Below are 13,960 nucleotides of genomic sequence, written 5' to 3'. Positions count from 1 at the left end.
CCGCCACCAGCTCCCCCGGCTCCGCCGCCGCCGCCGCCGGCTCCACCTCCGCCAGCTCCCCCAGCCGCCGCCGCCGCCGCGCCGCCACCGCCGGCCTTGGCCATGGTGGGCGCCGCTCGCAGGCCCGGAGCCGCTGCCGCCGCCGCCGCTGCTGCTCCGCTCGAGGCCCGAGCCCCGGGCAGGGGCTGGAGCGGGGGCTGCTGGAGCCGGAGCTGCTGTCGCTACTGTCGCCGCTGTCGCCGCTGTCGCCTCTGCTCGCCCGCTGCCCGCCTATCCGCGCCTGTGCCCGGGCCCCATGGCACACTCGCGCCTCACACTCGCCTCCCCTCCCCCTCCCCCACGCGCGTTCGCGCTTTCGGAGACGCGCCTGGCCTCCCCTAGCTCGCGCGGCCCAGGAGGCCCAGGAGGCCGCGGAGGCTGTGGCTTGCGAAGGCGGTTCCGGGCAGGGCCTAGCGCGGCAGCGGTGGCCAAGGAGGCCGAGGCTGCAGAGCGGGGCAAGCACGGAAAAAGGCCGAGGCGAGTGCCCGCGAGGACGCCTTCCTCCTCACCGCCCCTCGCCCGCGCAGACAATAAGCACCGCTGCCGCCGCCGTGTCCGGCATTACACGGCGCTGCCACGCTCGCATTCACCCTCACACACACATTCACACACTCTCTCTCACACACTCTCGGAGAGAGGGAGGACAGCTCGCGGAGACCGCCCCGCCCTCCTGTCCATCAACGCCGTGCCGCCCAATCGGAGGCTTACCGTTGCTGCCCCGCGGCCAATCGGAAAAACACAGGCCACCTCCAGAGGGGCGGGGCCCTGGCTGGTCGACGTCATTGCGGCTAGCAACCCAGGGGAAGGGTTGGGGAGAGAGGCTTTTTTTTTTTTTGTTTTTGAGTTAGGATCGAGGAGAGAAGGGCTGTCACAGGTCGTGGAAGGGCAGGGGACCCTAGGGGGCTCAGCAGGGGGCTAGGGAGCAGGGGGGCCTCGCCTTGTCTCAGCCAAGCGGGGTGATTGTTTCCAAAAAATGCCGGTGCAGTTGAACACTGTGTATGTGCGTGTGTGTGTGCATTTTTTTTTAATTGTAGAAGGTTTGGGGTCCCAAAGGAAAACTCTTTTTAAAAGGCAGCTGGAAGCATCGAGAGGAATGCTGCTGCCCTCTCCTAGCAGCCTTGAACGTCAGAAAGAGGAGAGAAAGCATGGAGTAAGCTTGCTGGGCACCAGGCACAGTGGAAATTGAAGGAATGAAAGCAAAAGGAACCCAGTAATCACGTGGGTAAACATCGGGGGCTCTAGCCACCCAGATGTGGACAGTGTCCAAAAGGAGGACACGCAAATTCCACTCCAATCTCCTAGTCCTCAGTTTACCTCCGTATATCGCTAACCAAAGAAAAATCACTTTCCCTTCTTACTAAGCCAGCCTGGGAACGTTCGGAGAAAAACGCTTCCAGTGGAACTTTAAAAATACACCCGAAAGTAGGAGTCCATTCCCAGTGGAGCTTTCTAAGAAATGGAAATCACCCACGCGGAAGAGCAACGTTCCAGGGCTAGAAGGCAGAGAGTTCGACCCCACGCGGCTTTTCTGCTGGAGCTCTAGGAAGGATGGGAGGCTGAGATGGGGAAAGTGATACAGATTAATTACGACTCCCCCACGCCTTCATCCCTCCTTTCCATCACTCCCCTTACAACCGGGGCTGGGCGAGACTGGATGGAAGGGTGAGTAGTGGAGACCCGAGGCCCTGGAGATGTTGGGAAAAGAAGCATTTAGAAAGATTAAGAAAACTGGTCCTGATTACGTCATAGATAAGATGCTTCTCTGAACTCGGGTTCCCGCTGCTCATTCTTTTTTGATTTTTAGAACACAATTTTTTTTCATGATATCCGAGTCCTAAAACGGGAATGGGTAAATGGATTCCTTCCTACCCCTTATCCCCCCCCCCCCCATTTAAATGTGACTTTCATTAGTTCTACAGCCCTCAGAAGTCCTTAGGTGAAAGAAAAATGGTGATAATTCAAAAACCATTTGTTGTTATTTAATCTTGTTATTGAGAATCTAGTCCCCTAAACGCGTGCAAATATATTTACACTTTAAATATTTAAAGTAGTCTCACTAAGAGTGTTTTTTTTTTTCTTTTTAAGTAATGTAGCTAGATAGAAACTAAGTATTGCTATTCTCTCTTGACCTTCCTCTTTTCTGGTATATTTTAGCTTTACACTCGAGTTCCTGGAGAAAACAGTATTTTTTCAAATGGCAAATAAAATTCACAAAGCTCAGCTTTTCATTTCTTTTATATGTACACTACCTGCTAAAGAGATACTCTATAGCACACTCCTTTAGAACTTTAAGGATGAAGAAAGGGCTACATTGGTGCATTTTAGTTGTTTCTTTCTTACAACAGTAATTCCTGATGGCTACACAAAGCAGTTAATCCTCTATTATTTCATTTGGGTTTCACAACCCATTGAGAGTAGTAGGAACAGTGGACAGAAGGAAGGGCCTGGAGCCCAGAAACCTTAAGTTCAAACTGAGCCTCAGAATCTTGACCCCAAGCCTCATTCAAAGGCTATTTGCCTTAGTTTCATCAACTATAAAATGGGAGTATAATAGGATTGTTTTGAGAAACAAATGAGATAGTATTCCTAAAGCACTTTGCAAACCTTAAATGGCTATATAAATGTTAGCTTTATTAGGACAGAAATTTATAAACCCAATTTTACTAATGAAGAAAACGAATCTCAGAGAGATTATTACTTTGTGTCACATAGTTAAAAAGTATTAGAGATTAGTATAATTTGAATCCAGGTACTTCCTGATTCCGTGTCCATTGCTCTAGCCACCATCTGCATTGCCTCATAAAATTTAGCTAGTAATCCAACTAATTGCCAAATGAATTCATCAAAAATAGAGTATGTATACTATACATTGATGAAATCACCATGTTGATGAGATATCAACTTACCCATGACTTCTCTGTATATTCTTGTTTATATTTATATATACACGTGCTATGCAATGTAGTTTTAAAATAGAACTTTGTATTATAGAGCTCTCTCCTCTTGAACTAGGAGACATTGACTTGTCTCAAAATGAATTCAGTTGGTCACCCAAAGCATTTATATTCTCTGAGATCTTAAGGCATAATCTTCATTTACAAGGTGACTTCAGCAATGACTATTACATCATAATAATTCTTTATACCTCATATATTTCATGATTCATTAATAAAATGTTTTTATTTTGTTATATTTTCAAAGCATTTTAATACATTTTAAGATTATATTCTCAAACTAAAGGATAGCAGGGCAATTCTACAGGCCTAAAAAAGAATTACCTTCGCTCTCTCCCCACTTCAATCCTATTTATATTACAAAATTTTCAGTGACTTCCATTATGCTGCTGGTATATGAAAAGATAGCCAATTCAATTTGCTGGGGGTGAGGAACAATCTGGCACATGTTTAAGTTATCACCCAAAATTTGAGATTTAAGAAAAAAATTAAAATAACTTTAAAAAAAGAATATGGTTGTTCTGAGAAAAGTCCTTCCTACATTATAAAGTGTTCCCAGAGTAATTTAGCCTGTGATTCTATGAATATAGTCCAACCCTGACCCAAATCATGAATCTTGTATATACTGTACCCAGCTTGAGGGAAAAGAAGGCTGCTACCACCTCCTCTTTGACTCCCTAGATTTCTCCTTCCAACAGCTTATTTTAATTAAGGGATGGTTCTTACTATTCTAAAGATTTCAATTTATTTAAATAAAATCTGACTCCTTAAAACTTCCACCTATGGGGCCCTAGTTCTGCTCTTTGAAGAAAAGTAGAAAAGTGTAATTCTGCTTCCATAAGACAATCCTTCAAATATTTGAATACTTCCAATGAATTCATAAATTGACACTCCTCTAAATTAAATATCTCAGGTCCTTTACTCCAGTTGTCAGACACTATGGCTTCAAAAGGTCACCCTGTTTTAGATTCCTTCCAATCTGTCAATGTCTCTTTGAAAATGTGCCCAAATGGCCTATTGAAGTCCAGATACAGTACAGCCCAACTTTCGTCTCCTTGGTTCTGCCCATCCTAACATATACACTGGGATCTCTTAAGACAGAAGGAAAATCGAATGGGGCAGAGAAGAGAGGCAGGTAGGGGACTCATCTTAATGTGGTAGTTTTTTATTCTTTGGCTTTAAAAGAACACATTTTCTAATAATGCATTCTTTTACAATGGCCCCTTTTTGGAAATACTTCGTTATCTCAAGTATTCATTCCATAGCCCCTTTATCCCTTCATAAGGGATCCCTTACAAATCAAAGAAATAAGGACATCTAGATGGGTTATTGAAAATTATACTTATTTCATCAAACAACTACTGTTCCCAGTGTTAGCATCCTAATGGCAGCCAAGTGAATAAGAGTGCTGGACTTGAAGTCATAAAAACTTGAGTTCAAATACTGCCTCAGGCATTTACTAGGGTGCATCCCTGGGCAAGTCACTTAATCTCTGCCTGCTTTAGCTTTCTCATCTCTATTTCTTTACCCAAATATTAGCAGTAACCTGAATTTTGTCATACAAAGAGGCAAGAGATTAGCCAGGGATAAATGTAAATGTAAATTAAGGCAGACAGCCAAACTTCTGCCTAAATGTTGAGAATTTTCCAAAATAGGGGATTGGCGTGATTATGATCATGTTCCTAACTTTTCATATAAGTTCCCTAAAGCAACAAAGGAGGAAACCACATGGATTTTAAGGGTCATTTCTCCTAAGCTTAAAATGAGGTGCTTATTTATTGCAGTGGTGCCATTTAATTATGTACACAATCTCATTTGATCCTCAAAACAACCCTGTATATTGTGTATACTGAATAAAACACACACATTTACCTTTCGCTATAAGATCAGCCTACTTCTTTTTCTAGTCATATATCTGATAATATATTTTATGCTACTTCTTAGGTTCAGTTCTCCACTAGAAATGTTTACTAGCCTAGTTACAACTGCAATTTTTGGTTGTTCAGAGACTGTGCTGTTCTACGAGAAAAATATTGGTGTTAAAGAAGGGTTAAAGAGATTTTTGTTTGTTTGTTTTTTAAAGAAAATCTTTTTGTTTGTTTGGTACATTAAAGTTCCCAGGTATCTCCCTCCTTCCCTCCCATCCCACAGAAGAAAAGCATCATTTGAAATACATACACACACATACACACACATGTAAAATCCATGCCATACACATTTCTATTTGTGTTCTTTTTTCTGGAGGTGGAAATTCACAAGTTATTCTTCAAATAATATTTCTGTTGTATGTAATGTACTCTTGATTCTGCCCATTTCACTTTTCATAATTCCATGTAGGTCTTTCCATTTAAAGAACAACACTAACCTAGTCATCATTTCTTACTAAACAGTAGTATTCCATCGTACTTAGATGCCACAACTTGTTTAACCATTCCCCATTTAATGGCCATCCCCTCAATTTCCAGTTCATTACTACCATAAAGAGAAGTTGAGATCTTGCGAAGCATTTGTAATCTCCCAAATATGATAGACTCTAATCTCCTCCTCCTTTTGATGGACCTGGATCTGGTTGGACTGTGGACAGTCCATCCATTAACACATTATAATCCAGACAATAATTACTCTTCGTTCATTTGATTTTTCCCAAGTGGATAGCTGGTCAAACTCTTTTGACAGATTATACATTTCATGACTAGTCCCTACAAAGTTTCCAGAATTGTTGGAATCAATGCACTTTTTGCAAACAGGAATATCTCTAAGACCTTATAGTCTAAGGGAAACCCCTTTTCCATTGGGATTCTGTGCTGGATATCCTCCACAAAATTGGTAAACACTTTTGGCAATCATTCATCTCTGTTTTATGACTCACTTGAAAGTAATAATCAGAGTTTGGTTAAATAAAGTTTTCGATTATTGAGTCCTCAGAGAATTCTGTGTGATTTTAGCATATGTGAAATATGCCTTAATGGAGAGAAACATAATAACATTAAGTTTGAATAAATGTAAATTCTTATACTGGGTGTAAAAAAATCAACTTCATGAATATAAGATGGGGAGGCATGGTTAGGAAGCATTTGTTCTGAAGAACACCCTGAGGGTGGTTTACACTGAAGAGGAGTCCCCAGTGTGATATTTCAGCCCTAAAAGCTCATGTGCTCATGTGTATTTACGATGGCAGAGCTTCCAGAACTGAGGAAATGATAGTCTCACTTTGTGAGACTTACTGACCTCATCAGATTTCATGTGGAGTAGCGGTCAGTGCTAGGCACCTGGGTTTAAGAAGGACACTATAAAGCTAGAGTGTCTAGAGAAGAATAACCCAGGTGAAGGGCCATGAGTCCACATCACATAAGAATCAAAGGACCATGTTTAGCCATAAAGACAAGAGATTAAAACTATCTTAAATTATTTGAAAGGCTGCCAGAATGAGCAAGGCTTAGGCCTGTCCTTTTAGGGGCCAAACTAGGAGAAATGGGTGGAAGTTGTAAAAAGATTAATTCAGATTTGATGTGAAGAAAAACTTCCTAATAATATGGAAATAGGTTTAGAACAGTGATACGTATATAACCCAGTGGAATTGCTCATCAGCTCAGGGAGTAGGGAAGGAAGAGGGGAGGGAAAGAACATGAATCATGTAACCATGGAAAAATATTCTTAATTCATTCATTCATTTTTAAAAAAAGAAAGAAAAACTTCGTAACAATTAGAACTACTCCAAAGTGGAGGTAGTGAGTTCCCCTTCCTTGGAGCTCTTCAAGCAAGGGGCTAAATGAGAAGGCCACTGAGATAGATCCTTTCCAACTCTAAAAATTCCATGAATTTGGTAGGCTTCGAGGCACCATTTTACTCTATTAAGTAAAATGAATTTTAGAGCCACAGACAACAAACTCAGGGGAACTTTATGGTATCTGCTTTTCTATAAAATGTGTATATTTGTAAATATAGGCTCTACTATAGAATATTTTTGCAATGGACTGTATGTGTGTTAGAGAGAGAGAGAGTGAGTGAGGAGAGAAGGGGAGAGAAAAAAAGAGGAAAGAAAGAAAGAGAGAGGAGTCTCTCTATTACAATGTGAGTTCCTCAAGAGCAAGCTCAACTTTTCTGTTTGAATCTCCAGGCCTTAGCCACTGCTTGCAAAAAGTAAATGCTTAATAAATACTTTCTAATTCATTAATGTATTCATGTGTAGAGGACATCAATGAGAAGGAAAGAATCAAGCTTTTGCAAAAATATTCTGTTAGCCCACATAAGCAAATATATGTATACATGTATGCATGTATGTGAATTATGTTTATAAATACACATATGTGTACACATGTAACTATGTGTATATACACATATATGATGGGTTTCAGTTCCAAGTCAGATGGAAAGGTCCCATTGTCCTCGGGGTGCAGAAGCAAAACAAATGACAAGGTACCTTCTTTAATGTCATTTCCACTGATCACATCATATCCATTTCTGAGAGTAAACCATTTGGCAGTGCCAGGGATTTTGAAGGTGAGATGCTGATCTTCCAGGTCTTCAACAGCTCTTGTTGCTGAGTTTGGGGCTCCAGCACCCACAAAGGCAGCTGCCAAATCACATCTCCCCCAAGGTTGTTTCTCAAGATAATAGCTTTGGGTGTTGGAAGGGTGGTCTTGGGAGGATTGTCATTCCTGGTGGTACTCTTGGTTTCATTTTTGCATCAGTGGCATTTAATCATAGGTTCGTGTTGGTGGAGTGAGTTTTGTTATAAATATTTTGAAGAGATGGAAAAGCAGATGTTTTGGTATGTTTGCTATGCTCTTGATCTTATACACACACACACACACACACACGTACATATAGATATGCATACGTATTCTAAAAAACAACTGTGATTTTTAAAAATCCTTTAGCATCCCCACTATTCTCAGACATTCTGAAAGTTGGTCACTCAACACCCTTAACATAATATTACTCTTGATTGGTCCTCCCACACTGCCCACAGGACACATTTGGAGCTCTTCCAATATGGCGGAACCTACTGGAGGAGTTTACACTTTGCTAGGAAGAACCTCCAGAAGGCAGAGCCATCTCTACACCACAATGAAACAGCACAACAGAGCTTTTGTGGAAGGTTATTGGACATGAAACAATAAATATATGGTCGGTCCCAGAGAAAGAGAGAGAGCCCAATGTAGTGGAGAAGGTCCAAATTCTGCCTCCAACCCAAGTTATCCATGTGATCACAGATGGTCAGTTTCTCAGTGCCCCTCAAGCATCTCTCTACGAATGCAAGTGACTATAGATATGTGGATCTGAACTGCTGGACGGAGTTTCCAAATGAGGAGCTTCCTTGTTGTGGTAAGAGTTATTTCAGATTTGTTATACCCTCATTTGGGGTTTTCTTGGCAAGGATACTGTAAGGGTTTGCCATTTTCTTCTCCAGTTCATTTTATTAAGGAAATTGAGCCAAACAGGGTTCAGTGACTTGCCCAGGGTCATGTACCTAATACATGTCTGAGGCCAGATTTGGACCAGGGAAGATGAATCTTCCTGACTCCAGATCCAGCACTGTATCTACTGTGCCTCTTAGCTGCCTGAGGAGTTCTCTACACCAGTGATGGGCAAACATTTTAAAGAGGGGGCCAAAGGAAAGGAAATGCTCATCTGCCAGGCTGTTTCTAAGGCAACTCTTTCGAAGTTTCATTGTATTGCATCTTACTCATTGTATTTTTCAGATTAGGAATAATGTCGAGTGCCTGGATAGAACATTTCAAGGGGCAGCATAGTTTACCCATCACTGGTCTACACCAATAAAATTGCAGGTCTGGATCTTCTTGCCTCACCTAAAAATGATAATTATATAACAGAATAATAATTTAGTAATAATTAGTAATAAATTAGTAACCATTGATAAAATGGCTGATGTATTTTTTTGACCATATGATTACAGATTCAGATGTGGATGGAATCATAAGGAGGAAATTGAGGTCCAGAAGTTAAGTGACTTTTCCAACATCACACTTGATAGTATGAAGCAGAGGCAGGACTTCATAAGAAAGAGACAGAACTTGGATCTAAATTTTTAAAAAAGTTGAATAAAAAAAATTTTTTGTCTTTGTCATAGATAATACAATACACTAATTCTGCAAACTATACCATTTCATGGTATAAATATTGATGGAACATCTCTTATATAATGGATAAAATGGAATTAGCTAATCCAGACTTCCAATGAAGTAGAAAGAAATAGAGAAAAGTTGACACTGCTGCTTCCATAGAGAAACATCTGTTAGTTTGCCTAAATTTTTACCAAGGGAGAAAATATTTGTGCAGAAGAAGCTCCATTAAAAAGACTTCCAATTGAATTATTTTAAAAGACTATACCAAAAGTTTAAGTACATTTAAAGTAAGGTTGAAATGCCACTGCTTTAGAAAGAATGATGCCATCTTCTAACATGTGCAAATCATTGAACAGGACGATCAAGCACTCCTGATTTTTAGGACATTCTTAGTTGGCTCTACAAAAATATCCTAGGTGAAACCATGTTTCAAGGAACACTTAGTTCCAGATTTAGAGCATTCATTATGCATCTTGGGTGATTGGCTGAATGACAGTCCAGTGCGGTTTCATGATGTTTCTTTGGGGTTGGTTATAATGTATTATAGTGATGTTATTTCAAAATGATGTTGGTCAGGCAATATTATGCGTGGTATGCCAGGCTGGACATTCTATTCTTGTCTCGGCAGCTCGGAGCCAACCACCATCTTGGTTATCAGAAGTTATTTCAGTATGCTGAAAGTTGCAGAAGATTTCTGAAGAGATGAACTTTTACAGGAATGCAAGTTTGTGGTCTGAGTGCCGGGCCTGGAAACTTAAAGGAACAAGGCTGGCCTTATGAGTTGGCAGGAGAGGCCACTGCCCACATGGAAAAATGAGCGGGCCGGAGACAGGGCTGTCCTGCTCGGACATTTCTCCTGCTACCTGTCTTGTGGCTGAATTTCCACCATTAGAGAAAGATCATTTCCTTGAGACTTTTTAGGTTTTGGGGTCTTTAAATTCCTGGATAAAAGAGTTTCCTAGGAAAAATAAGAATTTCATTTATTATCTGATAATCTCTTAGCAACACCCAAGAAAAGTCCCTGGGAATAAGGACAGATTTAGTTGGTAAGGAGGATGGAGAAGATGGGGATGGACCATAGAGGAGAATGGTTAGGTAGTTAAAAAGCAAGCAAGAAAGGCAAAACAACAATAATCCTCTTCCCCCACCAAAAAAGGCTCTCTTTCAAAATTTTATCTAATCTTAGTGAGGAAAAGTAAAATAAAGAGTTTACTCTGGGCCTCATTGAAATGTAACCATTGGAAAGAATAATAAAAGCTAGCATTTATAGATCACTTTAAGGTTTGCAAAATGCTTTACAAATATTTTCTTTTTTTTTTCTCTCAAGAATCCTGGGAGGAAGGTATTATTACAGGAATAATACGTTCCTATATTATTCCTCATCTTTCAGATGAGGAAATTGAGGCTGAAAGATGTAAAGCCTCTTGCCCAGGGTTATAACACTAAATATCTGAGGCCGGATTTGATTATAGGTCTCCTTGATGGTAAGAATAATGGTCTATCTCTAAATGATCACCCTAATGCAAATATTAATAATATGGAAATAGGTCTTGATCAATGACACATGTAAAATCCAGTAGAACAGCTCGATGGCTATGGGAGGGGGGTGGAAGGAGAGGAGACAAAGAGCATGAGTCACGTAACTATGGAAAAATATTCTAAATCAATAATTAAATAAAATTTTTCAAATAAAAAAAGAATAATGGTCTATCTACCACACCACCTAGATGCCTCCAAGATGAATAAAATGTTTTTAGCTTATTATTTACATAAGTATTAAGAACATATTTACAGAGTGCTTTATGGCTTGCAAAGGACTTTCCTCACAACAATCCTGTGAGGGGGGTATTGAAAATGTCAGATATCAAGGAGGAATAGCATATTGGCCAAGGAAGATGCCAAGACTCAGTGCCATTAAATGACTTGCCAAGAACTGGTAAGCACCAATCATGTCGTTCCTGTTTCCCTTTCATCTGAATGGCTAACTGGCTAACGTATGCTTGTTTCGTCTTTGTCTTACTCGATGAGGTGGCTTTTGATCATTGGTCACAAATCATCTCCACTAACATTCTAGCCATCACGTCTTCCATCATGCCTTAGTGCCTTCCATCATGGCCCTGGACTCTTGGCGTCTGTGCTGTGAAATATAAGATTTGTGAGGTTCCCCAATCAGCTGGAAAGACTGGGTTTATATAAATCTGGTAAAGGACTGTGTGTCTGTCATGCAAAGATCAGAACTGCTGAAGTTTGGAGATTCTACCAGAAGATGATGGGTCTGTTTAATTCCTACAGGAACAAAGATTACTGACATTGACAGCACCCTTATAAGGGAAGTGAACAATATTACAAAAAAAACTTTGAAAGGCTTAAGATCTCTGATCAATGGAACGACCAACTATGACTCTAAAGGACTAACAATCTAGGCTACCCTTCTGACAGAGAGATGATGGACTCAGGATGCAAAATGGCACAAACATCTTTGGATATGGCCAATGTGGGAATTTGTTTTGCTTGACATGCCCATTTGTTACAAAGGTTTTGTTTTCCCAAATTTTTTTAGATGGGGGAGGTAGGAAGGAGGGAAAAAATGCTTGACAACCGAAGAATATATTTAAATAAAAAACAATGAGATAAGTACCTGCTCATAAAACACCTGATACTGATATTTCTCTAAAACTAGACTGGACCTTTTTGGTCTTATCCTGCCAGAAGATTCTTTTCTTCCCTCCCTCTTTTCCTTCCTTCTTCCCTCCCTTCCTTTCAACTTAAAAAAACAACAACATGAAAAAACATTTTAGGATCACAAGCCTAGTGAAGCACTAAAACCATTAAAAAAAAAAAAAGAAAACAGTGATTAAACAATGTGAGAACCTGCACAGAAGCTGCAATCAAGAATTCTCAGAAAAGCGGGAATCTGAGCTGAGTCTTAAAGGAAGCCAGTCCTTCACTGCTCACGTTTGAGACTAACCTTATCATATTCCTAAAAGAGAACTAACTATACAGTTACTCCAAGATTATTCAGTCTGGCCCAAGGGTGTAGGGTCAGGACCAAGGTTGGCCCATAAACTTCCTTTGGGCTGGTGAGATTGCATAGGGGCGGTGCCAGCAGGACCAGCCCAGCCACAAAGGAAGGTCCATTATGGTCAAAGTCTCTGTGAGCAGCCAGAAGCAAGAGGCAGATTATAAATAGTCGAAAGAGCAGTTAGCGGAGTAATGAGCCAGAAACACAATGCAAATGGGTCCCAAGACAAGGAGAGGGTGTTCTGGGTCTAAACAGAGTGGTTTGGTAACACTGTGCCTACAAGATCCAAGGGGCAGGGTAAGGGCTGAGCAGGAACAAAAAGTTCACATACAATTTGTTTCCCTTCATACAATCCTGACCTTGACCTCTTGGTTCCTCTGAACTGCTTCTAGCCCAGCCACTTTCAGCATTTCTTGACTGACTAAGGACAGGCGAGGGGTTCCTGGAGAACTTGGCTGTAGTACAGCCAGCAAAGGGGTCTTCCCCTGTGACTCTAGTGCTGTGGGTATTTTCAGGACGAGTCTGATGCCAGGATGTGCTACTAAACAGTGGCAATTCTGGAGCACAGATTGCTCTAAAGAGATCTGGCAGGGATTGTGGGCCAGCATCCCCCCATCACCTGGGATGATCCCTCCGCCATCATTCTCTGAATGAATCCATCTTCCCTGGAGTGGGCCACTGTCAGAAGTTGGGAGACCCTCACTCACACACGAGCAGATTTGTCTGTGCCTCATCTATGCTCCACATAAAGAAGACTCTGAATCCATCCTTAGCTTAGGAAATGCAGCAAAATAAATTCAAGGTTATGATTGGATGGAAGTTTTGAATTCACGTCTTGGAACATTTCTAATTCATAGGGAAAGATGTGTAAAAGACACCAGTAATGAGAAAGTTTCTTTTCATACAACCTAATCAAGATTGCACATAACCTCTTACACTTAAATTGTCCATATGTATAGGAAAAAATGAAGTGGATAATTGGGATTGAGTAGTACTTAAGAATTTATCAAAGTAGAATTTTTATCATAAGTCTGTTTCTGAGTTCTATTCCTCTAGTAACCTTTAAGCCTAGTCTGAGTAGAGACTATACCTGACATATATTCTATATCCTCAATGAGCTAGCATAATGCTTAAATATTTATTGAATGAGTAGGCAGCTACGTGTTACAGTGGATAAAGAAATTGGACCTAGAGTTAAGAAGACCCAAGTTCAAATCCAGCATCAGACATTTATTGTGTGACCTTGAATAACTCACTTAAACTTTGTCTGCCTTAGTTTTCTCATCTGTAAAGTGGGAATAACAACAGCACTTATTCTCAGTGTTGTGAGGATAAAAGGAGATCGTATTTATAACATGTTTTGCAAAGTTTAGAACGCTATGCAAATAATATATTTTATTATAAATTATAACATATTGTAAGTTAGAATATATAAATTATTATAAATATATTATTATAAATAATAGCTGTTATAATTCATAGATGGATTTTGGATATTTTAAGGAAAGCAAGGAATAGCCTGCTAAAAAAAAAGTCAAAAAGAGAAACCACACTTAAATACTTCTTTCATCTACTTCCTTAAAATGTCTTTAACTGAGAACTCAGACTCTGATGTCCTCATCACTTGAATCTCTAGCTCTCTTATCATTTCCCAATTATGTCTTGCCAAGCCTCATGCCTAGATCATGCTCACCATTCACCATTTTCCTTCCTATATACATGCTGCTGAATGAAGGTGGAAACAATCCCATAACCACTCGGACTGGGTCTGCTTGAAATATATTTACACAATTCATCTGGGCCCTCAGTGCTGCTAGGCAATCACTCTCTACCTGCCTTATCGATTCACCAGGTCA

This window comes from Gracilinanus agilis, chromosome 5, assembly GCF_016433145.1.
Source record: "Gracilinanus agilis isolate LMUSP501 chromosome 5, AgileGrace, whole genome shotgun sequence".
Taxonomy (NCBI): Eukaryota; Metazoa; Chordata; class Mammalia; order Didelphimorphia; family Didelphidae; genus Gracilinanus; species Gracilinanus agilis.
The sequence above is the reverse complement of the archived record's forward strand: the minus strand, read 5'-3'. Positions refer to the sequence as shown.